Source organism: Rhinoderma darwinii, chromosome 1, assembly GCF_050947455.1.
Source record: "Rhinoderma darwinii isolate aRhiDar2 chromosome 1, aRhiDar2.hap1, whole genome shotgun sequence".
NCBI classification, from domain to species: Eukaryota; Metazoa; Chordata; class Amphibia; order Anura; family Rhinodermatidae; genus Rhinoderma; species Rhinoderma darwinii.
The window spans coordinates 521,536,034-521,562,293 of NC_134687.1; the positions used below are offsets into that span (position 1 = coordinate 521,536,034).

Below are 26,260 nucleotides of genomic sequence, written 5' to 3' on the forward strand. Positions count from 1 at the left end.
AGAAAAAGAATCCCCTCCCCATTGGATTACACCGGGCTAAAGGGAACTGCATCGCCGACAGTAAGGCTGGGTTCACACGAGCACATTAACGTCCGTAATGGACGGACGTATTTCGGCCGGAGGTCCCGGACCGAACTCAGTGCAGGGAGCCGGGCTCCTAGCATCATAGTTATGTACGATGCTAGGAGTCCCTGCCTCTCTGCAGGACAACTGTCCCGTACTGTAATCATGTTTTCAGTACGGGACAGTAGTTTCACGGAGAGGCAGGGACTCCTAGTGTCGTACATAACTATGATGCTAGGAGCCCGGCTCCCTGCAGTGTGTTCGGTCCGGGATTAGCGGCCGAAATACGTTCCGTCCATTACGGACGTAACATGGTCGTGTGAATCCAGCCTTACTAGTTTCTGTTGAACTCACTACATCCTTTTCTCTTTTCCCCTCCCTACCTGCTGTTGGTTTCAGATCCGGAGTAGAAAATACCTCTAGACAGGATTGATTGAACGGATCGAATATGAATTTTCTCCTTCCCGCCCATGCTGCAAACCCTGTATTATTGTATCGATTGGTTCAGTATCAGTCACTACCTGCGGTTTGGATTGTCCCTTACCATGGAGACTTTAATATTGCAGCTTCTTGCATGGTCCACAGAGTGTAGGGCTATCCTCATCATAGTACTCTTACCTCTGCTGACCTTCCCCTGGCAATCAACCTGGGACAGTTATTTTATCCTGTTCTCCTTTCTTACCTGCTGTTCATTTAGTATTGTGAACGAAACATGCTTCTGGACAGGTTTATATGTTGTATTGATTTGTTTAGTATCAGATACTTCCTCCTGATGACTTGCTCTTTAATCCGGACGCTTCCATTTTGCAGCTCTCGGGACGTGGTCCACACAGAGTGAGGCCTATCCTCAGTATAGTGCCCTTATCTCCATTTACCATTCTCTAGCTATTAGCTCGGGACTGCTCTCTATACCCTATTATCCCAACCTACCTACTGCCTATTTGTATTATGAGCGAAATTTACTTTTAGACAGGATTGCAGCCTGAATAGCACTATTACTAACGTCATACTTCTTTCTCAAGAGTTTACCCATACTTGGTTAGATTGTCTTGTTTATCGCTTGCTGTCACTTGTCAGTGACTTGCTCCCCATTCCGGGCATGCCTTGTTTCTTTCAAACTGGTCCTTTTTTCCTGTATTCTCTTTTTTCTTTCCATTCTCACGTGGCTCCATCGCATGCCCTGCCTCTTCTCCACTCACACCTTTCCCCTTTGTTGAGCTGGTTCTTGACATTAGCCATGATTAAGGACGCAAGAAGCGTCTGAAACGCGTAGGCTCACTTCACCTACGATCTCTCCTTACACTTCAGGACATTACCTTTCAATCAGGTCCTGTTTTAGAATTTATACAATTAAACTTGGAACTAGCTTCCATTTTATATACATTTCACGCTGGATCCAATTTTTCTTTTTTCCTGCTGTTCACTCATCGTGTGCCGACACGAGGATCCGTGCGGGTTCATCTGAGCAAATCCTCAAACAAGGTGAGCTGGAGGTTTCCTTTCTACTATTTTTCTGGTTCTTGACCTTGCATGACTTGATTTTTTTTACGCCCTTCCTTTTTTACTTTCCTTTCTTCTGAGATAGTCTCCCCGACCTTTTTTTTATTATTATTTTTTTCTCCGCCCTCTCCCACAAGATGGCGTCCCTCCTCAAGGTGGTTACATTCAACGTCAAATGCCTGGGCACCCGAGAAACGGATTATGCTCCTCGATGACCTCTGGCGTCTCCGAGCACAAGTGGGTATACTCCAGGAAACACACTTCAGACAAAACAGATTTCCTAAACTCTGACCAAAATATGGCTACAGTTATCATGGCTGTTCTACTGACTCTAGATCCAGAGGAGAGAGTATATTGGTGTCACACTCTTTGCCTTGGCAACTCAAGGACACGTGCTGTGATGGGGAGTAGGGTTGTCACAATACCAGAATTTGGACTTGGATACCGATACTTTGTGTATTATCGCGATACTCTATACCAAAACGATACTTTGCCAACAATAAAAGAGTCTTAGGGATCTCAGGCTGTCTAAGCAGGGGAGCCACTGACTGGATGTCAGGTCTCCTTTAAGTATCCCATAAAGCACACTGAGTGGGTTCCTGATATGAGTGGTCGAGGGAATCACATGGGAGGGAGGGTTTAAGATTATATAAGTGAGGTTACTTCCTGTAGTGAGCCTCTTTCCCGCTTTCCAGACAGAGTTAAGGAACCTCTACAGCTAGTGAAGCTTTACAGAGGAATCATCACTCTAATATGGCAGAGCAAGCGCTGCTGGCGCTTTTAAAAGAGAAGATAGCGAAGGAAGGATCAGCCTGGCTAACCCCGCTCCTACGAGGTGGGTCTGAGCAAATGGATGGCGCGGTGTCTGAGCCGTTAGCCAGTGGCAAGCGGCCCGCAAGGAGGTGCCGTCCGCCTACTCGGCTGAGTCCTTCCCCCACTAGAGCTAGAAAACGGAGGAGGGCGCCGTCTCGTCACCTGGCCCAGCAGCGTGGCGAGGTGAGCGAGCAGCGTAGTGTAGGAGAGACACTGCCGGTTCATGATGAAGGAGGACGGGCTGGCAGCCAGGCCTCCCTTCTCACAGGGCAACATAGCAGACAGGCAGGTGTAGTGAGGCAACGCACACCCCCGCGCGTAGACGGCGCGGTGGTTCATAGCAGCGGCATGGAACAGGAGGCAGTGCAGCAACAGGTTGCTCCAAAACCACCTGGCAGGCTTGCTAGGTGGTTTGGCAGAAAATCTGCCAATGTTGTATAGGACACGCCGGTTATGAGAGGAGACAGGGGGAGGGGGAAGTTCCCACAAGCAATGCAGGACTTCGTCAGATTGCAGACGATAGTGAAGAAGACTTTTTCGAGTGCATTCAGGGTACACCGCAGGATAGGGCCAGTGAGCAATTACAGAGATGTGTTTCCGCCGGCAGAGCCCATAGGTGTGGGACAAGGGGCCGTGGATCGGACACATGCTCCGAATCAGGATCTGACAGGTCGGGGAGACGAAAGCAGAGAAGGCTTGGCTCCCACAGACGCACAATTTATAGGGATAGAAGGAGTAGGCATAGGCAACGGTCGTGCAGTAGGGTTTCTAGACATCGATCACGAGGCGCACGAAGAAGTAGGTCAGCATATCGCACGTCCTCGGCTTCCTCGGAGGAGTCCGTGGATAGACACAGCAGGAAGTCACGCGTGAGCAGACAACGTGGGCGGAGAAGCAGATCGTTCGACCGAAGGAGACACGGGAAGACTACACCGGTTGAGGCGACAACGGTTGTTTCTCCGCCGCCCACAACGCAAAATGCAGATGTTCAGTCAGCGGGTCATCAGAGTGGTGAGTTATCATGTGCACAAGCATGGAATAAAAACGCTGATAATGGTGACGAGTTATTTGGTATGCTGAAAAAGGTTTTGGAAAAAATGGGTGGGGCTGAGGTCCCGATTAAGGTCCCAGGGGCGGCGGAGCCGCAGCCTGTGCAGGCGTTGGATAACACGGGCATGTTGCTCAAGGACTCGTATTTTTGTGGAGTTGCTCCCCTGGGGACACATATATCAAATGAAGTTAGAGAAAAAATTAAAAAATGTGAATATGTGGATATATGGTCTTTAGTGTCGCCAGAGCAGCTAACAGTTGATAAAGAGAGGAAGTTTGATAAAAGTGGTTGCAGGCTTTCGCGGTGTTGGCGAGCATAGCGAGTCAAAGTAAACCAGAAAAAGCCTTTGAATTATTTACATATCTGGATACAATTTATTCTGCGCATAAATTGCACGGGGGAACTGCATGGTGGAGGTACGACGAGGAATTCAGGCGCCGTTTAGCTATTCGGCCAGACATAGGTTGGTCCTCTAAGGCCACGGATGTATGGATACAATTAATGTTGACGCAGAGGCCCCAGAATTCCTTTCTTGCCTCCTCCGCCGCCCCCCCTCAGGCGGCAGTTGCGGGTCGCAGACCAGGGGCTTGTTGGCTCTTCAATGAAGGGCATTGTCGGTTTTTCGCTTCATGCAAATTCAAGCATGAATGCTCCATATGCGGGGGATCCCACTCAGCGCTGCGTTGCTTTAAGAGAAGTAAGAACCCCGCGAGACCAGCTGCTGCAGGTAAGCCAGAGGACGCCGGTGAACGTCCAAAGGATGCGCCCCTGGTTAGTCAGGTACCCCAGGAGACAGGAGGCAGAAATGCTCATTAGGGGTTTTACACATGGTTTTCATATACTGCATGTTTATCAGCCGGCTGCTACGTTTGCTTCAAATTTAAAGTCTGTTATAGCTCAACCGGAAATTGCTCAGGAGAAAATAGACAAGGAAGTTAGCATGGGGCGAATGGCGGGTCCTTTCACGGAACCACCATTAGAGAACCTCAGAATTTCCCCTCTGGGGATCGTGCCAAAGAAAGAGCAGGGAAAATTTTGTCTCATACACCACTTGTCTTTCCCTCCAGGTGAATCAGTCAATGATGGGATATCTAGGGAGGAGGCGGCTGTGTCGTACATATCATTTGACAGAGCTATGCAGTTAGTTTCAAAAGCGGGACCGTTTTCCTTGTTAGCCAAGTCTGACATTGAATCAGCCTTCCGCCTCCTCCCGGTTCATCCTGACTGTTTTCACCTGTTGGGGTGTCAATTGAACGGCCTATATTACGTGGACATGTGTTTGCCGATGGGGTGCTCTATTTCATGCCGCTATTTTGAGATGTTCAGTTCCTTTTTAGAGTGGGTTGTGCGGTCTGAGACAGGCAACACATCGGTAATACACTACTTAGATGATTTTTTGTTCATCGGTCCTCGAGATGAGTCGTTATGTTTATACACTTTGAATTCTTTCAGGTTTTTTATGGCCATGTTTGGTGTCCCTCTAGCGGAGGACAAAACGGAAGGCCCATGTTGGTGCCTCTCCTTCCTGGGGATAAAAATCGATACGAGCAAGATGGTTCTCAGCCTCCCGGAAGACAAGATTGCAAAATTGAGACAGGATATTAAACAGCAGCATATGCGCAAAAAAGGTCACGTTGCATGACTTACAGTCCTTGTTAGGTCAATTGGCTTTTGCATGCAGGATATTCCCTATGGGAAGGGTTTTTTCTAGGAGGTTGGCCATGGCAACGGCAGGGGCAAAACAGCCGCATCATTTTATAAGACTACCCAGTTCATTAAAAGATGATTTAAGGATGTGGCAATCTTTCCTAAAAGATTATGAAGGTATATTGTGTCTCATGGAGGAGGAAATGGGCAATGCGGACCTGCAGCTGTACACAGATGCAGCAGGGGCCCATGGTTATGGGGCGGTTTTTGAGCATAAGTGGTCGGCTGGTGTTTGGCCGGCGGATTGGTACAAAAAAGGTTTTAATAAAAATCTGACGTTATTGGAGTTGTTCCCCATCGTAGTAGCGGTGGAGCTATGGGGTGCAGAGATGGCGAACAGGCGTATTTTGTTTTGGTCCGATAATGAGAGTACGGTTGTGGTTATAAATAAATTAACGTCTAGTTCTCTCCCGGAGTTAGCTCTGCTCAGACGGTTAGTGCTAAAATGTTTATCGTTTAATGGGGTGTTCAGGGCATGTCATGTACCGGGGGTTGTTAATGACGTTGCTGATGCTCTGTCTCGTTTTCAGTGGCTTCGTTTCAGGACATTGCATCCTCGGGTGGATCAGGAGGGGTACGACTGCCCGCCATCTCTTTGGGACCTGCCGGAGAGCAGCTGACACCGCTGCTGCAGAATTCTCTGGCAACAACTACGTGGAACTGCCATGGTAAGGCATGGTCTGAATGGCTGTCACATGCAAATGCGACTGAGGTAATGTCCCCGGAGTCATGTTATGTGATCACGTTGCGGTATTTAGGTTCTTTAAGGGAAAAAGGCATGTCGGCAGCGGTGGTTCAAAAGCGCTTATCAGGGGTTGCGTTTGCGCTAAAAGATGTTGGGGGTGGAGGACGTCACCAAGCGTTTTGTTTTTGCGCAAATGTTAAAAGGTTGGAGGAAGGAAAGGAAGACATCGGACGGCCGTCGTCCAGTGTCTTTTATTTTGCTACGGCGATTGGCGGACGCGGCGACATCAGTTTGTTCTTCCGTTTTTGAAGCATGCTTATTTTCATGCGCTTTTGCGCTTGCTTTTTTCGGGGCACTGCGCGTTAGTGAATTAGTCTCCACCTCGCGGTCATGTCCGTCGGGCTTGTTGGCGGACGACGTAGTGGCACTGTCGGATTCAATAAAAATTCGGGTGCGGCGGTCAAAAACAGAGGTGTTGGGAAAAGGGGTGTGGTTAACCATCTTTGCCCTAGATTCAAAATTTTGCCCGGTAAGGGTGGTGAAGAGTTACATGGCGTTGCGCCCACAGGGGGGTAGTTTCTTGTCACATAAGGATGGCTCTCCTTTGTCAAAATTTCAATTTTCTTCCATTTAAAAAAATGCTTGGTCTCGGTGGGTTTGCCTCCTTCTGAGTTCGGGACCCATTCGTTCCGCATCGGGGCCGCCACAATGGCGGATGTGGCGGGTTTGACGGAGGTGGAAATTAAAAATTTGGGAAGATGGAAATCGGGTTGTTTTAAGAGTTACATTCGTCCTCATTTGTTAAAGAGGCTCTGTCACCAGATTTTGCAACCCTTATCTGCTATTGCCGCAGATAGGCGCTGCAATGTAGATTACAGTAACGTTTTTATTTTTAAAAAACGAGCATTTTTGGCCAAGTTATGACCATTTTTGTAGTTATGCAAATGAGGCTTGCAAAAGTCCAAGTGGGTGTGTTTAAAAGTAAAAGTCCAAGTGGGCGTATATTGTGTGCCGTACATCGGGGCGTTTTTAATACTTTTACTAGCTGGGCGCTCTGAAGAGAAGTATCATCCACTTCTCTTCAGAACGCCCAGCTTCTGACAGTGCAGATCTGTGACGTCACTCACAGGTCCTGCATCGTGTCGGCCACATCGGCACCAGAGGCTACAGTTGATTCTGCAGCAGCATCAGCGTTTGCAGGTAAGTCGATCTTACCTGCAAACGCTGATGCTGCTGCAGAATCAACTGTAGCCTCTGGTGCCGAAACGATGCAGGACCTGTGAGTGACGTCACAGATCTGCACTGTCAGAAGCTGGGCGTTCTGAAGAGAAGTGGATGATACTTCTCTTCAGAGCGCCCAGCTAGTAAAAGTATTAAAAACGCCCCGATGTACGGCACACAATATACGCCCACTTGGACTTTTACTTTTAAACACACCCACTTGGACTTTTGCAAGCCTCATTTGCATAACTACAAAAATGGTCATAACTTGGCCAAAAATGCTCGTTTTTTAAAAATAAAAACGTTACTGTAATCTACATTGCAGCGCCTATCTGCTGCAATAGCAGATAGGGGTTGCAAAATCTGGTGACAGAGCCTCTTTAACCTGTTGAATTTTATATGTTTCTGCAGATGTTCGTAGACCGGTGGTTTGGTTTATCGGTCATTCGTACATTTATTGGGCGGCTCAGAGGGCGTCTTGCCGACCTGGAGGGCTGGATCTTGGCTTCAAACATGCGGATGTGTACTGGAGGGGCATCAGAGGCCTAAAATGGCTGCAAGTCCTTCCGGAGGTGGTGGCTGTGAGCAGAATGTCACAATCTCCAACGGTCGTGGTGATACACGCAGGTGGCAATGACCTTTGCTCAACGAGGGTAGCGGAGCTGATTTCCATTATGCGGTCGGACTTTGATCGCTTCGCTGCCTTTTTTACGGATCTGGTGGTAGTGTGGTCCGAAGTAGTTCCGAGGGTTTTATGGAAGGGAGCTAGGAACAACGCGTCCCTGGAACGGACCAGGCGGCTTTTGAACGTCAGGGTATCGCGGCATGTCAGGGGTCAAGGTGGTGTAGTCCTCAGGCATAGGCAGTTGGAAGGTGACAACAGGGGTTTAATGTTGCAAGACGGGGTCCACTTGAATGACATTGGCCTGGACATTTTCCTTTCAGGTTTGCAGGACGCCGTCAATAGGGCATTGTTTTTGCTTAGGGGGGTGGGACGGAGCGCGGTGTAGGAATACACCCGTCTCCGCTTGGCGTGTTCGGAGGCTCTTGTTCCGTTTCGTTGAAGGGAATGTGTAAGACGGCTCACCTGGCAAAACAACAAAGACATGCCCACCGCGGGGGCGGTGGCACGGCATGCGAGGTGATCGTCATCCAGAACATCAAGTTAATGAATGTCAATGAACGGACAAGGTTTCCTTTTGTTATATTGTTAATAAAAGCTGTGGCCACCCCCACTTTATTCCACAAAGATGACTGTGTGTTTTTCTATAGTAAGTATTTAAGTAACACTCAGTAGCACAGGAAGGTACATACAGTCTTCCATTTTCTGGTGTGAGGCATGTGGTGTGATGAATTCTGAACCTCCATGTGCCTCACATTAATAGTACTTAACCCCATCATGTTCCTCAGTCATAATGACAAAATTGGGTTGATGTGTGACGTACATGGGGCTCATTACTATTAATGTGAGGCACATGGAGGTTCAAAATTCAGAACACCTCGCACCTCACATCAATAAGTGAATGAAAGCAGTTTTTATTTTATTTTCTAACCGCATAAACATCAAACGTCGCTATAGATTTGTTATTATGGTCGCAACGATACAGAATGTGTATATTTTACGTATTGACTTATTTTAACGTGTATTTAAAAAAAACAACACATTTTTTACATTGAAAGGGGGTCTGTCACCAGAACTTCCGTTTTGAACTAGCAGTATGCTAACCTTTTTTTAAATGTGTTTTTCTTTTTCCTCAAGGTGCCACTTAAGTTTATGCAAATTAGCATTTCGGTGCGAGGCAGCAAACTCGGCGAGTTCACACCTGGCCCCGTAGTGTAGCGACCGCGCACGCGTTTCTACATCTTAGTCAGCGCATGCTCAGCATAAACAATATGTCAGTCGTTGTAATCAGCACTACTGCGCATGGGCTGATGCACTATATTAGCATACTGCTAGTTTAAAACGAAGTTCTGGTGACAGACTCCCTTTAACATGATTATTATTTTTTACTTTTTTTTTATTTTTAACCCCTTAACACAGCCTGTTTTCACGTAATGGACAAGGCCATTTCTTTCAAATCTGACATGTGTCACTTTATGTGGTAATAACTTTGGAATGTTTGTTTTTTCAAGCAATTCTGAGATTGTTTTCTCGTGACACATTGTACTTTAAGTTAGTGGTAACATTTGGTTGATACATTCAGTGGTTATTTGTAAAAAATACCAAAATTTGAATTTTTCTAAATTCTAGTATACTTGTAAAACAGATAGTAATACCACACAAAATAGCCACTAGTTAACATTTCCCATATGTCTACTTTATGTTTGCATAATTTTTTGAACATTCTTTTATTTTTCTAGGACGTTACAAGGCTTAGAACTTTAGAAGCAATTTCTCACATTTTCAAGAAAAATTTCAAAAAGCTATTTTTTCCCGGACAAGTTCAGTTCTGAAGTGGCTTTGAGGGCCTTATATATTAGAAGCCCCCTATAAAACACCGCATTTTAAAAACTGCACCCCTCAAAGTATTCAGAACTGCATTTAGAAAGTTTCTTAACCCTTTTGGTATTTCAGAGGAATTAAAGTAAGAAGTGGAGGTGAAATTTATACTTTTTTTTTTGTTGCAGAAAATCTGTTTTAATTATTTTTTTTTCTGTAACACAGAAGGTTTTAGCAGAGAAACGCAAATCCATATTTATTGCCCAGATTCTGCAGTTTAGAACTATCCCATATATGACCCTAGTGTGCTACTGGACTGAAGTACCGGCCTCAGAAACACCTCGTGGATTTTGGGGCCTCCATTTTATTAGAATATATTTTAGGCTTGAAGAGGTCAGGTTTCAAGAGGTCTTGTGAAGCCAAAACAGTGGAAACCCCCCAAAAAGACACCATTTCGCAAACTACACCCCTCAAGGAATTTATCAAGGGGTATAGTGACCATTTTAACCCAGCAGGTATTTTGCTGAATTTAGTGGAATAAGGATGTAAAAATTAAATTTTTTCCAACATGTAGACATCTTTACAAGGCATACAAAGGAACACCCCAACATTTGAAAAGCAATTTCTCCCAATTACGGCAATACCCCATATGTGGTAATAAACTGCTGTTTGGACACATGACAGGGCCCCGCTGTGAGTACATTAATGCGTTACTATACTTACCTGTGCGGCCGCACACCTTAGTATCGCAATACATGAATTAACGCTATTGAACAGTTTGAGGTTGCATAGTATCGAAATTTCTATTAATCGTGCAACCCTACTGGGGAGGGAAGATTTCTTGCAGTAATGGGCACCATAGCCTTGCAAACATTTACATCTATCTTCCCAATGCGGACCAGACTGCTTGCTTAGAGATAGTGTTGGATTCCCTCCAGGCCTTCACAGAGGGTAATCTAATAATAGGTTGCATTTTTAATCTGGTACCGGACCCTGAGCTGGATGCTACAAGGGGTGCAACCGCCCTCCCACACAGACGCTTTAAACGTTTCCTTCACTCTCACCAATTGTTAAGACTCCGAGAACGTTTAAGTTTTCTCGAAATGTTTAAGGCCAAGGCCACTCTTAGGGCGGGTTCACACATGGCGGAATTCCACTTAAATTCCGCTGCGGACACTCCGCAGCGTTAATCCGCAGCGGAGCCGTTTCTCCATTGACTTTCACTTTAATTTAGCAGTGTTCGTTTACACGATGCGTACAATTCCGCTGCGGAGCATAGGCTGCGGAGCGGAATTTGGTGTCCGCAGCATGCTCTGTCTGTTGCGGAGCAGTGGCGGACTCATGGCGGAATTTCTCCATTGACTTCAATGGAGATTCAAAGTTCCGCAATGAAGTCCGCAGCTGTCATGCACATGTCATGTGTGCTGCGGATGCGTCTTGCTTTTTTAACTTGACATTTCTTCATTCTGGCTGGACCTATGTATTTCTAGGTCTACAGCCAGACTGAGGAAGTCAATGGGGCTCCCGTAATGACGGGAGCGTTGCTAGGAGACGTCTGTAAATAGTCACTGTCCAGGGTGCTGAAAGAGTTAAGCGATCGGCAGTAACTGTTTCTGCACCCGGGACAGTGACTACCGATCCCAATATACATGTATCTGTAAAAAAACATATAAGTTCATACTTACCGAGAACTCCCTGCGTCTGTCTCCAGTCCGGCCTCCCAGGATGACGTTTCAGTGTAAGTGACGGCTGCAGCCAATCACAGGCCAAGCACAGGCTGCAGCGGTCACATGGACTGGCGCGTCATCCAGGGAGGTCGGGCTGGATGCCGAAAGAGGGACGCGTCACCAAGACAACGGCCGGTAAGTATGAAAATCGTTTCCTTTCACTAGGGAAAGTGCTGTCCCTTCTCTCTATCCTGCACTGATAGGGAGAAGGGAAGCACTTTTCCCGCAGTCTGCAGCAGCTAGTCCGCATCAATGTACTGCACATTTTGTGCAGATCCGCTGCAGAATCTGCAACGCAGATTCTGTGCGGCATCGATGCGGACAGTTGCGGAGGAATTCCGCCATGTGTGGTCATGCCCTTACTAAATGCCATTATGAATTTGGGGATCAACGTGGTAGGCCCTAGCAAATGCCTTACATAAACAACAAGCGCATACGTATGTCAACCGCATATACACGTTTGAAACGCTCTGTCATCTGCCTAAAGACATTGCCAATTCTTTCAAACAGTTTTACGCCAACCTTTATAATCTTGACTCACCTGTACCCTCCTGCCTTTCGAATATGCGTGTTTATATTACTAAATCCGGCCTACTCTCGCTCCCAGAGCAGACCATTGCTTCACCGGAGACCCCATTGACTGCTCTGGAATTAGCCTGGGTCGTCGAGACCTCCCCTGGCAAGGCCCCAGGACCCGACGGCTTCACTCTTAACTACTACAAACACTTTCTCCCTACCCTCTGATAGTTTCCTGCGCGCTTATAATGCCCTTACTGAAGACTTTGATATGCCAAGAGATACTATTTTTGCGCATATCAGTGATTCCCAAAGAAGGCAAGGACCCGACCCGTAAATGCAAAACGGTTTGCTAAGATACTGGCCTCCAGACACTCACCTCACCTTCAACCACTCATACATGTAGACCATGCCGGATTCCTTCCCTCAAGGGAGGCGAGGGATAACACCACGAGAGCACTGGACATCATTTCCCGTACACGCACACATAATACCCCCATGTTAATTCTTTCTACTGACGTGGAGAAGGCGTTTCTTAATCAATCCCTGAAACACGTAGGACTGGAACACTCCATGCTCTCGTGACCCAACTACCTCGGTTAAAAAGTAAAAGGTTTCTACTCTGACTCCTTTCCTATACAAAACGGTATGCGCCAAGGTTGGCCCCTCTCACCCCTTCTCTTTGTCCTTTCCCTCGAACCTTTCCTTTGCACAGTACATAACTCTGACATCTCTGGGCCGTCCATTTACTCCTGTCAACACAAGGTAGCAGCCTATGTAGACAATCTTGTTCTTACTTACTAAATCCCCACATTTCCCTCCCTAACCTTATGAAAGAATAAAAAAACACATACGGACATCTAACTTTAAGACAAACTTCCAAAACTCTTAGGCTCTTTCTGTGGCTCTCTCTCTCCATCTACTCTCTCCAGACTTCGCACGAACTTCCCCTTCAGCTGGGCCTATAATGCGATTAAATATCTCTATCTGGCTACCCTCGGATCTTACACGTACTTTTGCATTTTCCTTCCCTTATTGGCCACCATGAAGTCAGACCTCGACTCCTGACAAATGGTTTTTTTTTTTCTCCTGGTTCGGTAGCATCATTAAAATGAATGTGCTACCTCATCTCTACCCCAACCAGGATCTACCTATCCACATCCCACTTTCCTTCTTTCTATCTCTGCGATGTGTATGGTCTAAATTTATTTGGCACCCCGGTTCCCCACGCATAGCCAGGTCCATTCTATCACTCGGTAAGGATTTTGGGTGAGTGTCATTCCCAGACCCTTATGAATACTGTACGACATCATACGACAAGAATAATTGATTGGTGCTGTCACTTCTCACAAAAATGCTGGAGAACAATAGAACAAACATCTACACTTATACATCTCTTTAACCTCCCTTGGCTCACTGCCCCAGATACTGCCATACGCTCACATCCGACGATTGGAGCTAAGTTACGTCTTGCCTCCCACTTCCTCTCTAAACTGGAGGTCTCCCCCTCTCCTTCACCCCTATTGCCTATTTTAGGTAACCCTGCCTTCCATCCTGGGTTAGTGGGCGGATGCTTTCATTATTGGATTAAAGGAGGGAGATTCCAGGTTAGACACTTTCTGAAGGGTTCTCAGTGCATATCGGGATCCCTGCTCATGAACCCAACTGATTAGACTTGTGGTGTCTCGCTCAGCTCACTCTCTCTCTTCACTACCCCCGTTGACACAGACTTCTCTCACTATATTTGAAGCACTATGCTCAGCTCAGGGTGCAGTATAAAGTTCGATTTCCATGATATACTGATGGCTCTTCCACACCCCCCCCCCCCCTCTGTATCCTCTGTGCATTGCTAAATGGTAAAGACCTTCAGACATCTTGGACTACAGAGGACAAGTCAAAGATTTAAACTCTGACCCATAAATTTACTGTCACCTCTAGTGATCAGGAAACTAATTACAAAATACTCTCTCGTTGGTAGAGTACAGACAGTACTGCATAAGATATTCCCTGCAGCCTCCCCCTATGCTGGAGATGAGAAGTGCAAAATGGCACTCTTCTGCATGTATTCTGGTCTTGTGATCTTCTCTCCCAATTCTGGAAAGCAGTTCAATCCATTACTTCGAAGGTCACTGGCCACACCCTACCTTACAAACCAAGACTCTTCCTCCTCCATCACAGTGACATCCCCTTGCACACATACAGGCGCTCGCTTCTAAGTCACCTCCTGAATGCAGCGAGAGCATTATCCCAGCTCTTTGGAAACCACCTACGCTACGGATCATTCCTCAATGGTTATCTAGTGTTCGCGAAATAACGCGCATGGAACAACGGATCACCTTCGGGAGGAAACAAACTCAAGCCGTTGACAAAACATGGTCCCTTTGGCTCCACTTCATCTCCTCTGCTGAATACTCCGACCTTGTGGCTGCCCAGGCCGGATATTCCCCACCACCTCATTCTTTGGACACGTAAGTGATGTACAGTTTTATGCATATGCATCCGCTTCCCCCTTTTTCTCCCTTCTTCTCGGTTCCCGCTCTCACAACTTAGTCCCTCTTTTTGTGTTTGTTTGTCTTAGCTCAATCAATACGCTCTGATATCTACTCAGATAACAAGAGCTAATTGGACTGTAACCGGTCACACTATTTTTCATATATAATGTTATTTACAATATATGCTAGAATTCTTTCCTTACTTTTATTAAAATACCGATGTTTTTGTTACATATGATGTGATAACAACGGGTCAAGTTGACCTCTGCCTTTTTTGTTTTGTATTTTTTATTTTTGATATTTCTATTGACAAAATTGTGAAACCCATTAAAATATTTTATTGCAAAAAAATAAATAAAAAAACATACATGAACAAAACAAAAAAGGTTCACCAGCTAGAGCTGACGATAGGAAAGAGAGAGGACGTAGTAATGGGAGTAACTAGAATCAGGGCTTTATGGGAAAATAATTCTAGAGGGTACCCAGTCCTGCCAAACACAAATACTGGTCATAAGAATTACTACAGTTACATTAGGAGCCATGCAACATCACTTGTAGCTGGCTTCTAAGTGAGAACCTTAGCACCCTACCAGGATCCGAACTATGTTGGCGAAAAGATTTACGCTGAGAACTGGATTTGGGTTTTGGGATGAAGGTAGAAAGCATACAACTTGCATGCGACCCTATATTTTTATTATGGGCACTGCATGGGTTTTGTTCACACCAAGATTAAAAGCTTAATTACTCAAATCTAAATGTCAAAACCCAGCTGAAAAACGCTCACCTGGACAAAAGTTTAAAAGTACAGCAGCAACACACATTCTAAAACTATAGCAAAAAACATTCACGGCCAGGTTGCACAATTACATTTTCTACTCGGTTGGTTTATTTGTTATCACTATGTGTAACAGCCATCGCTTCTGGAATTGCCAGCAACCTACTCAATGCAGCAAATTCTACTGTTCTGGGAAAACTTTCTAAAACCTTCAATGATGGTTATCACAAAAAAACATTTCTAAATGTTACGGAATTACGCAGTCACTGATTTTATTTTTAATATAATAAAACCACATAGGACTGAAATCAGAAATATCTGAACCCCAAAAGTGCAAATAGTCATGGCCTCTGAACTCCTTATTATGCAAATCAACCTCCATTGTGTACCTTTCTGTTATACATTTCAAGCACAGAGACCCACTCATCTTGAAATATAGAGGGTATTAATATGATATTTATGTAGCTTTTCTGGCCCATGCCATATATTTAGCAGACATAAATGACACTATATATCAGAGGCTTAAATGACCTTCTTAGAAGGATAACAATAATTAAGCACACTACTAGAAATGCTTAAAACCATTTTCTCAGTTTAAATTTACTTGTAATCGTGAGTTACAATGAAACACTGCTTTATGTTTTTATACGGATTCTGAGCCATCGCAAGTCTTTCTCCATTCGTATCCACAATTGCTTCCAACGTTCTGCTTGTTGCCCCTAGAAACAGACCGCAGTTTATCGCCAATCTGTTGTCAGACATGTGATCTAACAGCTTAGTAACATCCGTACAGATCATCTAAGATCCCACAATGCATCGTCTTGTTACAAAAAAAACTACATAACTCAAAACAAAATATTTTAAGTAGATTATATGTGAAATGTTGTAAATTGTTGAAAAAAAAAGTTTTCTTGCGCAGAGAGAAAAAAAAAAAAAAAAAAAGTTATGCAAATTACCTTTAACTACTGGAAACCAATTTCCATCTATGTATGCCACAAGTGCCAATCATAGATTTGGGGCAAATAACAAGGAACCAAAATATGCCAGCAGCATTAGTTAATAAAAACATAATTATGAAGATTAGGCAGTAGCCATTTCACAGGCACAAGTTGTATACATTTTTATTGGCATATACACAACCCACACATTCATAAAATATGAAGCTTGCATATGCAACATTAAACTAGTTATAACAAAATATTAAGCTAAGCTACGACTAATATGATCCAATTTAAAAGCGCTGCCAAGCTAAATAAATGCTATGTATGCAAAAATATTCCATGTTGTCAATGGCTTGCTTAGGATATATCCACTTCAGTGAAAAAATGCCCTGTGACAGCTAGCTCCGATCCCTGCCATTAATCCCTTAGATGCAGCGATCGCTGCATCTTAGCGGTTGCTAGCAGATCGCCAGCCCTGACATGCAATGATGGCTGCCGACTGCTGCTATGGCAACAGGAGACACAATGGCCTCCTGCTCTGCCATTACGGAAGCCGATTAGGCCCCGCCAGGAAGCGAAGCCTAATCGGCTTACTGTCAGTGAATAACTGACAGATCTCATACATTGCACTACGCAGGTAGTATTACAATGTATTAGAAAAAAAAATAATCAGTCCGTCGGACCTTCAAGTCCCCTAGTGGGACTTGAGAAAAAAAAAGTATAAAAAAAATGTGAAAAGAATAAAAAAAAGTTTGGCAACATAATAAAAGTTTCAAATAACAAAATCAAACACAATCGCCCTGTTGTCTTGTCAAGTCCTTTATTGTTGAAAAAAATAAAATAAACCGTATTCGGTATCGCCGCGACCGTAACGACCTGAGGTATAAAAATATTATTTATTGCACACAGTGAAAAGCGTGAAAAAAAACCCATAAAAACTACCATACTCTCACTTTGCCCTACAAATATTGGAATAAAAAGTGATCAAAAAGTCGCACGTTTCCAAAAATGGTACCTATAAAAACTAGAGCTCGTCTTGCAAAAAACAAGCCCTCATAGAGCTTAGTCGACGAAAAAGTTAAAGTTATGGTTCTCACAACTTGGCCACAGAAAAAATACATTTTTACAAAAGTAATTTTATTGTGCAAAACGTTGTAAAACCTAAAAAGTTATATAAATTAATCGTCGGAATCGGACTGACCCGCAGAATAAAGTTAACATGTAATTTATAACGCATGGTGAACGTTGTATGAAAAAAAAAAAAACGAAAAAAAGAACTATGCCAGAATTGCGTTTTTTTGGTTACCTGGCCTCCCAAAACATAGGATAAAAAGTTATCAAAAAGTCGCATGTACCCCAAAACGGCACCAATAACTACAGCTCGTCCCACAAAAAAAAAGCCCTCATACAACTAAGGGTATGTGCACACACACTAAATACGTCCGTAATTTACGGACGTATTTCGGCCGCAAGTACCGGACCGAACTCAGTGCAGGGAGCCGGGCTCCTAGTATCATAGTTATATACGATGCTAGGAGTCCCTGCCTCTCTGCAGGACAACTGTCCCGTACTGTAATCATGTTTTCAGTAAGGGACAGTAGTTCCACGGAGAGGCAGGGACTCCTAGCATCGTACATAAGTATGATGCTAGGAGCCCGCTCCCTGCACTGAGTTCGGTCCACTACTTGCGGCCGAAATACGTCCGTCAATTACGGACGTAATTAGTGTGTGCACATACCCTTAGTCTATGAAAAAATAAAATTAGTTAATGCTCCAATAAGTCAGGAAATAAAAAATATGCAGTTGTGCAGGTCTGAGGGGAACATTTCGTCTGATTCAAGAGGCGATTTATCAAGGCCCTAAAATTAGGGAACTAGGAAGAGTAGGGCACAAACATATCCGCTGGGAGAGACGGTGCCCGTATTATACCAGGACAACCCTTCCCAGCAAAATTCCCCAAACAGCAAAGGTGCGGAGTGTGGACCAAAAGCGAGATAAGAAAGGACACCATTTATCAGTGCGACACTGGCCTGTGCATAAAGGATTGCTTCACAGTGTAACACACAACTATGGATCATTTTATTGTTTTTTTTACCCATTATACCACCTAACTATGCCCCTGATGTACTCTGCCCAGCTTACATATGCCCCCACATTATAAATGGAAACACCAGCAATACTCAAACAAATCTACTACCTAGCAAAATCCGCTTTCCAAAAGCCAGATGGCGCTCCCTCCCCTCTGAACCCTACAGCGTGCCCAAACAGCAGTTTACTTCCAAATATATGGCATCGCCATACCCGGGGGAAGCCTTTTAACAATTTTTGGGGTGTGTGTCTCCAGTGGCACAAACTGGGCACAACATATTTGCCACTGAAATGGCATATCTACGTAAAAATAATTTTTTTTAATTTGCAACATCCGCAACGAATTTATTTATGGAAAAGACCTGTGGGGTGAAAATGCTCACTACACCCCTTAATAAATGCCTTGAGGGGTGTAGTTTCCAAAATGGGGTCACTTCTCAGGTGTTTTTGAGCCCTGCAATTGTGAACCAATACTTTGTAAATCGCCAAATTAGGCCTCAATTTTACATTGTACTTTTTCACTCCTGAGCTCTGTCAAATGTCCAGGCAAACGATTAGGGTCACATGTAGGGTGTATCTAAAACCGGGAAACACTGCATAATAATTAGAGAGCTGTCTTGTTATGGTGGCACAAGCTGGGCACCATATATTGGCATATCTAAGGAAAATATTCAATTTTCACTCTGCAACTTCGAGTGCACAATAATTTCTACAAAACACCGGCGGGGTTAACATGCTCACTACATCCCTAGGTGAATGCATTGAGGGGTGTAGTTTCCAAAATGTGGTCACTTCTGGGGGGTTTCCACGGTTTTGGTCCCACACGTACCCAAAAACCAATCCAGCAAAATCTGTACTCCAAAAGGCAAATGGCTCTCCTTGCCTTCTAAGCCCTGCCGTGTTTCCAAACAGCCGTTTATGACCAGATGTGGGGTATGGTTTTAGCTAAACCTACATTTCCTTTGAAAAAATGTAGACATTAATTTTCACGGCCTACTTCCAATAATTTCTGTAAAAAACCTGTGCGGTCAAAATGCTCACTATACCCCTAGATAATTTCCTTGAGGTGTGTAGTTTCCCAAATGGGGTCACTTTTGGGGGATTCACTGTTTTGGCACCGCAAGAACCCTTCAAACCTGACATGGTGCCTAATCCCTAAATCCACTAGGTGCTCCTTTGCTTCTGAGGCCGGTGCTTCAGTCCAGTAGCACGCTAGGGCCACATGTGGAATATTTCCTAAAACTGCAGAATCTGGACAATATTCAGTTGCATTTCTCTGGTAAAACTTTGTTACAAAAAAAATGGATTAAAAATTAATTTCTGCAAAAAAATATGACATTTGTAAATTTCACCTCAACTTTGCTTTAATTCCCGTGAAACGTCTAAAAGGGTTAAGGCATTCTAAATGCGGTTTTCAATACTTTGAGGGGTGAAGTTTTTAAAATGGGGTGACTTATTGGGGGTTTCTAATATATAAAGCCCTCAAAGCCACTTCACAACTGAACTGGCCCCTGTAAAAATAGCCTTTTGAAAGTTTCTTGAAAATGTGAGAAATAGCTGCTAAAGTTCAAAGCCTTGTAACGTCCTAGAAAAATAAAAGGATGTTCAAAAAACAATGCCAATCTAAAGTAGAGTACAGAAAAAATGTAGAAAAAAATCCTCCAGCTCACCTTGTCACAAGAAAGTCAGCACACGGATCCTCGTGTCGGCACACGCCAGAAATACTTCAGGAACAAGGGGGTTGGATCCAGCGCTGTAGATGCGATGTCTGTTAAAACGGGAATCTGTTCCCAAGTTTTATTTTGTCTTGGTTAAAAACGTAGCATGTGAGCTACGTGTAGTAGTTGAAGTGACAAGTGGGTATCGTCCAAAAACAGAGGGAAGAAGAAAGATAGGCGGTAGCCTACGCGTTTCAGACCTTCTCTAGGTCCTTAGTCATGGCTTATGGTAAGTCTGACTGTGCAGTCTTCACCTTTTATAACCAGTCTGTCTTGTGTGTAATTAGTTGATTGCGGTTCAGAGCCGAAAGAACAGGGAGGAGCCCCGTGGAACGCAATCTTTCATTCAATCTCCTGGGAGAGATGTCCAAATTCTATTGATGGATAAGGTATTACTTTTTTTGCGTTAAAATCCTATATCAGAAAAAACGATCTGTGTATTTAGTGATATCTGATGTTTCTTTTTTTCTTTTTTGTAGGTTCCAACAAAAATAGAGAGAAGTTCGGAAGATTTCATTAGATCGCTGTTCCTCTTCGGTAACTATGTTTAATATACACAATATTTATTTGAGATATTTATTTGTTATAATAGAAATATCCTATTGTAATGACCTCAGAGACGTAAATACGTCTAAAAGCTGGCTTAAAAAGTGAAGAAACGCCTATTATTGACTTAAATGAAAAAACAATGGATTGTGTGTAGATGTGAAAAAGACGTACATTTAAAATAACAGAAAAAACACTGGTATTAGACTTCTTGATATACATTGGTTTTTTATTTTTCCGGGTTTTCTTTATAGTTAGTTTACTTTTTTAACTGTTTGGTAGTTTTTTCCTCCCCTTTGCGTTTTTTATATGGATTTTTGTGTGTGAATAGACGGCAATATCTCGAAATAACTACTGAAGCTAAAAATCTGGAAATATTCAGAACTTTTAAAGTTTCCGATGAAACTTAGGAACCTCTTGTTGATTATATATATATCCAGATGTATTTATTCACAGTTGGCAGCTTTGTTTTAGAAAAATATATATAATTTCAAAGTGAACAAATAGAGGTTTTATTGGATATTGTAAAGGTAATCTTTTAAGTGGTTCCCAGTCCATATTATTTCTTTGGCATTTATAATTCATAACTTTTATTAATTAATATGATATATTATTTAAATATAGCATAAAAAGATTTATTATTTATTTATTTATTTTTTATTTTTCATTTTTTTGTTGTTTATTTATTTAATGCCATGGTTTTTTTTATGTATTGTATAGGACTATTATGGATATATTCTTGTTTATTATTTGCAACTGATCTAATTATTCAGATCAGATCTGTCTCCTTGAGTCAAATTTTTGATCCTGTCACTATATTCCTAGAGTCTATTTGACAATATTTAGTTGGCATAAATGTTAACTATGTTTTTAGAGCTGGATTGCCTGTTATAAATAAAATCGAAGATGTCACCGTTTTGCATTTAGTAGTGGAACATAAGGTCTTTTCTCAAATTTAAGCCTTTTGGGACCCTTGTTTGAAGGCTGAAGATCCAGAAGGCTTCTCTTGTTTGTGTTATATGTTTAATATCACCACCTCTTTTTGGATTATAAATTTTTTCAATCGCATAGCAGGAAAAACTGTTAATTGTTCTGTTGTGTTGGGTTATAAAGTGTTTTGCTACATTTGATGTGTTGAGGATATTGGGATTGCGGATGTAGCCAAGGTGTTCAAGGATTCTTATTTTAAATTTCCTGTTTGTACATCCAATATATTTCAGGTTACATAATGTGCATTCAATTATGTATATGACCGAGTCGGTGTTACAATTCATATAATTTTTAATGGGATGTGTATCAGTGTTAGTTGAATTTGTGAATGCCTTTTTTGGTGTCACATAAGAGCATACTTTGCATGGATTGTTTCCACATTTAAAAAATCCTTTTTGTTCTAGCCAAGAACCTTTTGTTTCGATGGGATTGAAAAACGACGGAGAAAGTGTCGTGGCCAAAGATGGAGCCCTACGTGGGACTATTCTACATCCGTTCCTGAGGATGTCTTCCAGAGCTGGATCTTCTTTGAGCATAGGTAGGTGTTTGTTCACAATTCTTTTTATACTGTTAAATTGATTAGTTTGTTGTAAGACTAATGTGGGTGTATTAGATGTTGGTTTTAGATGTTTGTTTTGGGACAAAAGGATGTCTCTACTTTTCTTCGCTATTATTTTGTCTGCTCTGTCTAAAGACCAACCTGGGTACCCCCTGTTAGATAGTCTATTGTGTATGACTTGTGTTTCAGTTTTGAATTGTGCGTCTGAGCTACAGTTGCGCTTTGCTCTATATAGTTCGCCCACTGGGATCGAGACAATGGTCTGTTTGGAATGGTTACTACCTGCATGTAAGATGGTATTTCCTGCTGTTGGTTTTCTATAGGTTTTTGTATGTATTTGTATCCCATCTTCTCCTTTTAGTTCCAGGTCTAAGAATATTATATTAGTTTTGGCAAATGTATGTGTGAACCTGAGGTTGTACTCGTTAGAATTGAGGAAATCCATGAATTTCTGTATGGTAGATACATCTCCCTCCCAGATGAACAGGAGGTCATCGATGTATCTACCATACCAGTTGATATTGTCTCCAAAAGAATTTTCTGTAGAGAAGATGGTTTTTTCCTCCCACCACGCCATAACTAAGTTTGCCAAGGACGGGGAAAATTTTGCCCCCATTGAAACCCCCCTTAGTTGGAGGTAATATTTGGTATCAAAATAGAAATAATTGTGTGTTAATAGAAAAGTGAGGATTTCCAGGATGTATAATTGTAATGAATCACTGTAGTTGCTATGTTTGTTCAAATGGTGTTTAATGGCAACATGAGCTATATTATGAGGTATACTTGGATAAAGAGATGTAACATCACATGTTAACCATGTGTAATTCTTTGACCATGTTTTGTATCTGAATGCACAAAGGACATCTTTGGTGTCCTTCAAAAAGCCTGGTGTATTTTGTGCAATGGGTTGCAGGAGGGAGTCCAGCCACTCCGATGTTTTTTCAGAAAAAGACCCTATTCCCGATACTATTGGTCGCATGGGGGGAGGGATAATATTTTTATGCGTTTTAGGCAGGGCATGTAATATTGGCGTGATAGGATGTTCCACAACCATGTAATCTGCCTGTTTTGATGTTAGGGAGCCACTATCTAATCCTATCTTTATCAAATTTTTTATTTCTTTTTGAAATCCAATAATTGGATTTTGTTTTAATATTTTATAGGTGCTTTGGTCTGATAGTAGTTCCTCTATTTGCATTTTGTAGTCTTCCCTTTTCATAATGGCAATGCTGCCTCCCTTGTCTGATTTTTTGATGATTAGGTCCTTGTTGTCTTCAAGCGATTTTTTGGCTTTTCTTAGTTTGCTTGGAAAATTGTTAATTCTTTTTTCTTTGTTGGTGGATTCAGACAGTTGTTGTAAGTCCTTTTCTATCAGAATCTGGAAACGATCCATTGTTTCAGTCCTTGATGTGACCGGGTAAAATTTAGAGTTGATGGTTTTGAAATTACTTGACGTGTGGATATCCTTTTTTGGGGGTTCTGTATCTAGAGTTTCCAAGCATAGAAGAGTCTTAGATTCTTGGAAAGATAGTGCGTGTTCAGACCGGTTTTTAACTTCCAAAGGTTCCATTTGTGAGTGAAAATCTGTAATTGGATCAATCGTTGTTGGAGTTGTACATTTTTGTGCTTCGATAAAATCCGTCTCATGATTGTGAAAATGTCTTCTTATGGTTAAATTTCTGACGAATTTATTAACATCTAATAATGTACTGAACAGGTCGAAATTTTTAGTTGGTGCAAAATTAAGGCCAAGGGATAAGACTTCAGTTTGTTCCTCTGTAAGACTGGTTGTGGAGAGGTTAGTGATATTTAAGTTAGGTTGTAGTTCCTCCGGGTGCGGGGGCGAACGCTCTGTTCTTGATTTACAGGGTTTGTGTTTACGACCGCCCCTCCTGCCTCGTTTTTTGACGTATATTTTCTGTCAAATCTGGGGTTGTTTTTTGATCTATCTTTGGGATTGTCAAAATTTGGATCATCAAATTCACCTTCTCCTGAATCAGGTTCGGTGGAACTGAAGCTCACTCTGTGTTGGTATTGGCCGTATCTTCCTGAGTTTTTCCTTTGTTTTAAAATCGGTCTGAATTTGTTGAAATTTCTCCCCTTGTTGTTCCAATTGTAAATTTCCTGGTTAGCATAGTCCCGTAGATCTCTTTGGAACTTGGTTCTTTTAATTTCTGCCATTGACTTGTCGATTTTGTCAATACTGTTGGAAGTCCGTGTTTCTAGTGTGACATAATTGGGTGAGCTGGCAAATACTTCTAGCTTTTTTTTGGTTATTGAGATTTCGTCTTTAAGTTCAATTAATTTGAGTTCTTCTTGTGAGATAATTAATTTCATTAATTTTAACGAGCACTCAGAGAGGGTCTGATTCCATTCAGTACTGAATGTTTCTGAATATTTAAAAGTAGGTATTTTTTTCATACATAACCCTCTTGGAATCATGTCTTTGGCACAATAATTTTTTAAGGTTGTGAGGTCCCACCAGACTTTTGTTTCATGAATCATAGATTTTTCTAATGTATGAAACAGGTCTTCCATTTCATAACAATTTTCCTTTAAGTTGTCTGTGGTGCCAAAGACCCTAGCTGCCAAATCGGCACGAGTATATTGAGTTTCGTTCGTCATCTCTTATTGTGTGGTTGGGGAACCCAAAAATATTGTCAGAAGAAACCAGTGTGCATGAATTTAAAATATAAAGATAAGCCTTTGACAGATAGCATTAAATATTATCCTTGTTTCAATATGTCATGGATATAATTGTTCTTAGTTCACCTCTGTGCTGATAAAGTAAAACTTTACTGTTCATCAATGATGCAGAAAAATGATGATAAATATAGAGGTTTGGACACCCATCAATATCCAGATATGATTGAGACACGTAAGGAAAATTTTTCCAACCGATAGTAGAGTACAGAAAAAATGTAGAAAAAAATCCTCCAGCTCACCTTGTCACAAGAAAGTCAGCACACGGATCCTCGTGTCGGCACACGCCAGAAATACTTCAGGAACAAGGGGGTTGGATCCAGCGCTGTAGATGCGATGTCTGTTAAAACGGGAATCTGTTCCCAAGTTTTATTTTGTCTTGGTTAAAAACGTAGCAACGTTTTTTCTGATATAGGATTTTAACGCAAAAAAAGTAATACCTTATCCATCAATAGAATTTGGACATCTCTCCCAGGAGATTGAATGAAAGATTGCGTTCCACGGGGCTCCTCCCTGTTCTTTCGGCTCTGAACCGCAATCAACTAATTACACACAAGACAGACTGGTTATAAAAGGTGAAGACTGCACAGTCAGACTTACCATAAGCCATGACTAAGGACCTAGAGAAGGTCTGAAACGCGTAGGCTACCGCCTATCTTTCTTCTTCCCTCTGTTTTTGGACGATACCCACTTGTCACTTCAACTACTACACGTAGCTCACATGCTACGTTTTTAACCAAGACAAAATAAAACTTGGGAACAGATTCCCGTTTTAACAGACATCGCATCTACAGCGCTGGATCCAACCCCCTTGTTCCTGAAATCTAAAGTAGACATATGGGGGATTTTAATTAGCAACAATTTTGTGTGGTATAACTGCCTGTCTTACAAGCAGATACATTTAAATTGAGAAAAATGAAATTTTTTTTGCTAAATTTTGGCATTTTTCCCAATTAAATACTAAACGTATCGAGCAAATTTTGCCAGTAACATAAAGTCCAATGTGTCACGAGAAAATCTCAGAATCGCTTGGATAGGTGAAAGAATTCCGAAGTTATTACCACAAAGTGAAACATGTCAGATTTGAAAAATTAGGTTCGGTCAGGAAGGTTAAAAGTGGCCAAAGTGGGAAGGGGTTAAGTTACCTTTGTTCTAGAGAAATCTGTCCACATCTGTTTGTTGACACTAGTCCATCAATATATTGATAGACATTGTCTATGGAAGTTTTAGGCTATGTTCACACGGGGTATTTTGCCGAGTTTTTTGACACGGAAACCGCGTCGCAAAACTCGGCTAAAACGGCCCGAGAACGCCTCCCATTGATTTCAATTGGAGGTGTCGGCGTCTTTTTCCCGCGAGCAGCAAAACTGCCTCGCGGGAAAAAGAAGCGACATGCCCTATCTTCAGGCGCTTCTGCCTCTGACCTCCCATTGACTTCAATGGGAGGCAAAGAAAGCGTATTTCGCGCTTTTATGCCCGCGGCGCTCAATGGCCGCGGGCGAAAAACGGCGCGAAAATCGGCGTGCAGGGAGAGGAAAATCTGCCTCAAAGTTCCAAACGGAATTTTGAGGCAGATATTCCTCCCCCAAAATACTCCGTGTGAACATAGCCTAAGGCTGGGTTCACACTGAGTTTTTTGCAGGCGGAAAATCTGCCTCAAAATTCCGTTTGGAAGTTTGAGGCAGATTTTCCTCTGCCTGCACGCTGATTTTCGCTGCATTTTTC

At 42.7% G+C, this 26,260-nt stretch overlaps 1 protein-coding gene across 1 annotated transcript in view; it reads right to left on the minus strand.

Annotated features, from left to right (window-relative positions):
• Nucleotides 1–26,260, minus strand: part of MAN2A1 (mannosidase alpha class 2A member 1) — a 153,574-nt gene that overhangs the window by 86,053 nt on the left and 41,261 nt on the right. The gene's annotated exons all lie outside the window — the stretch shown is intronic.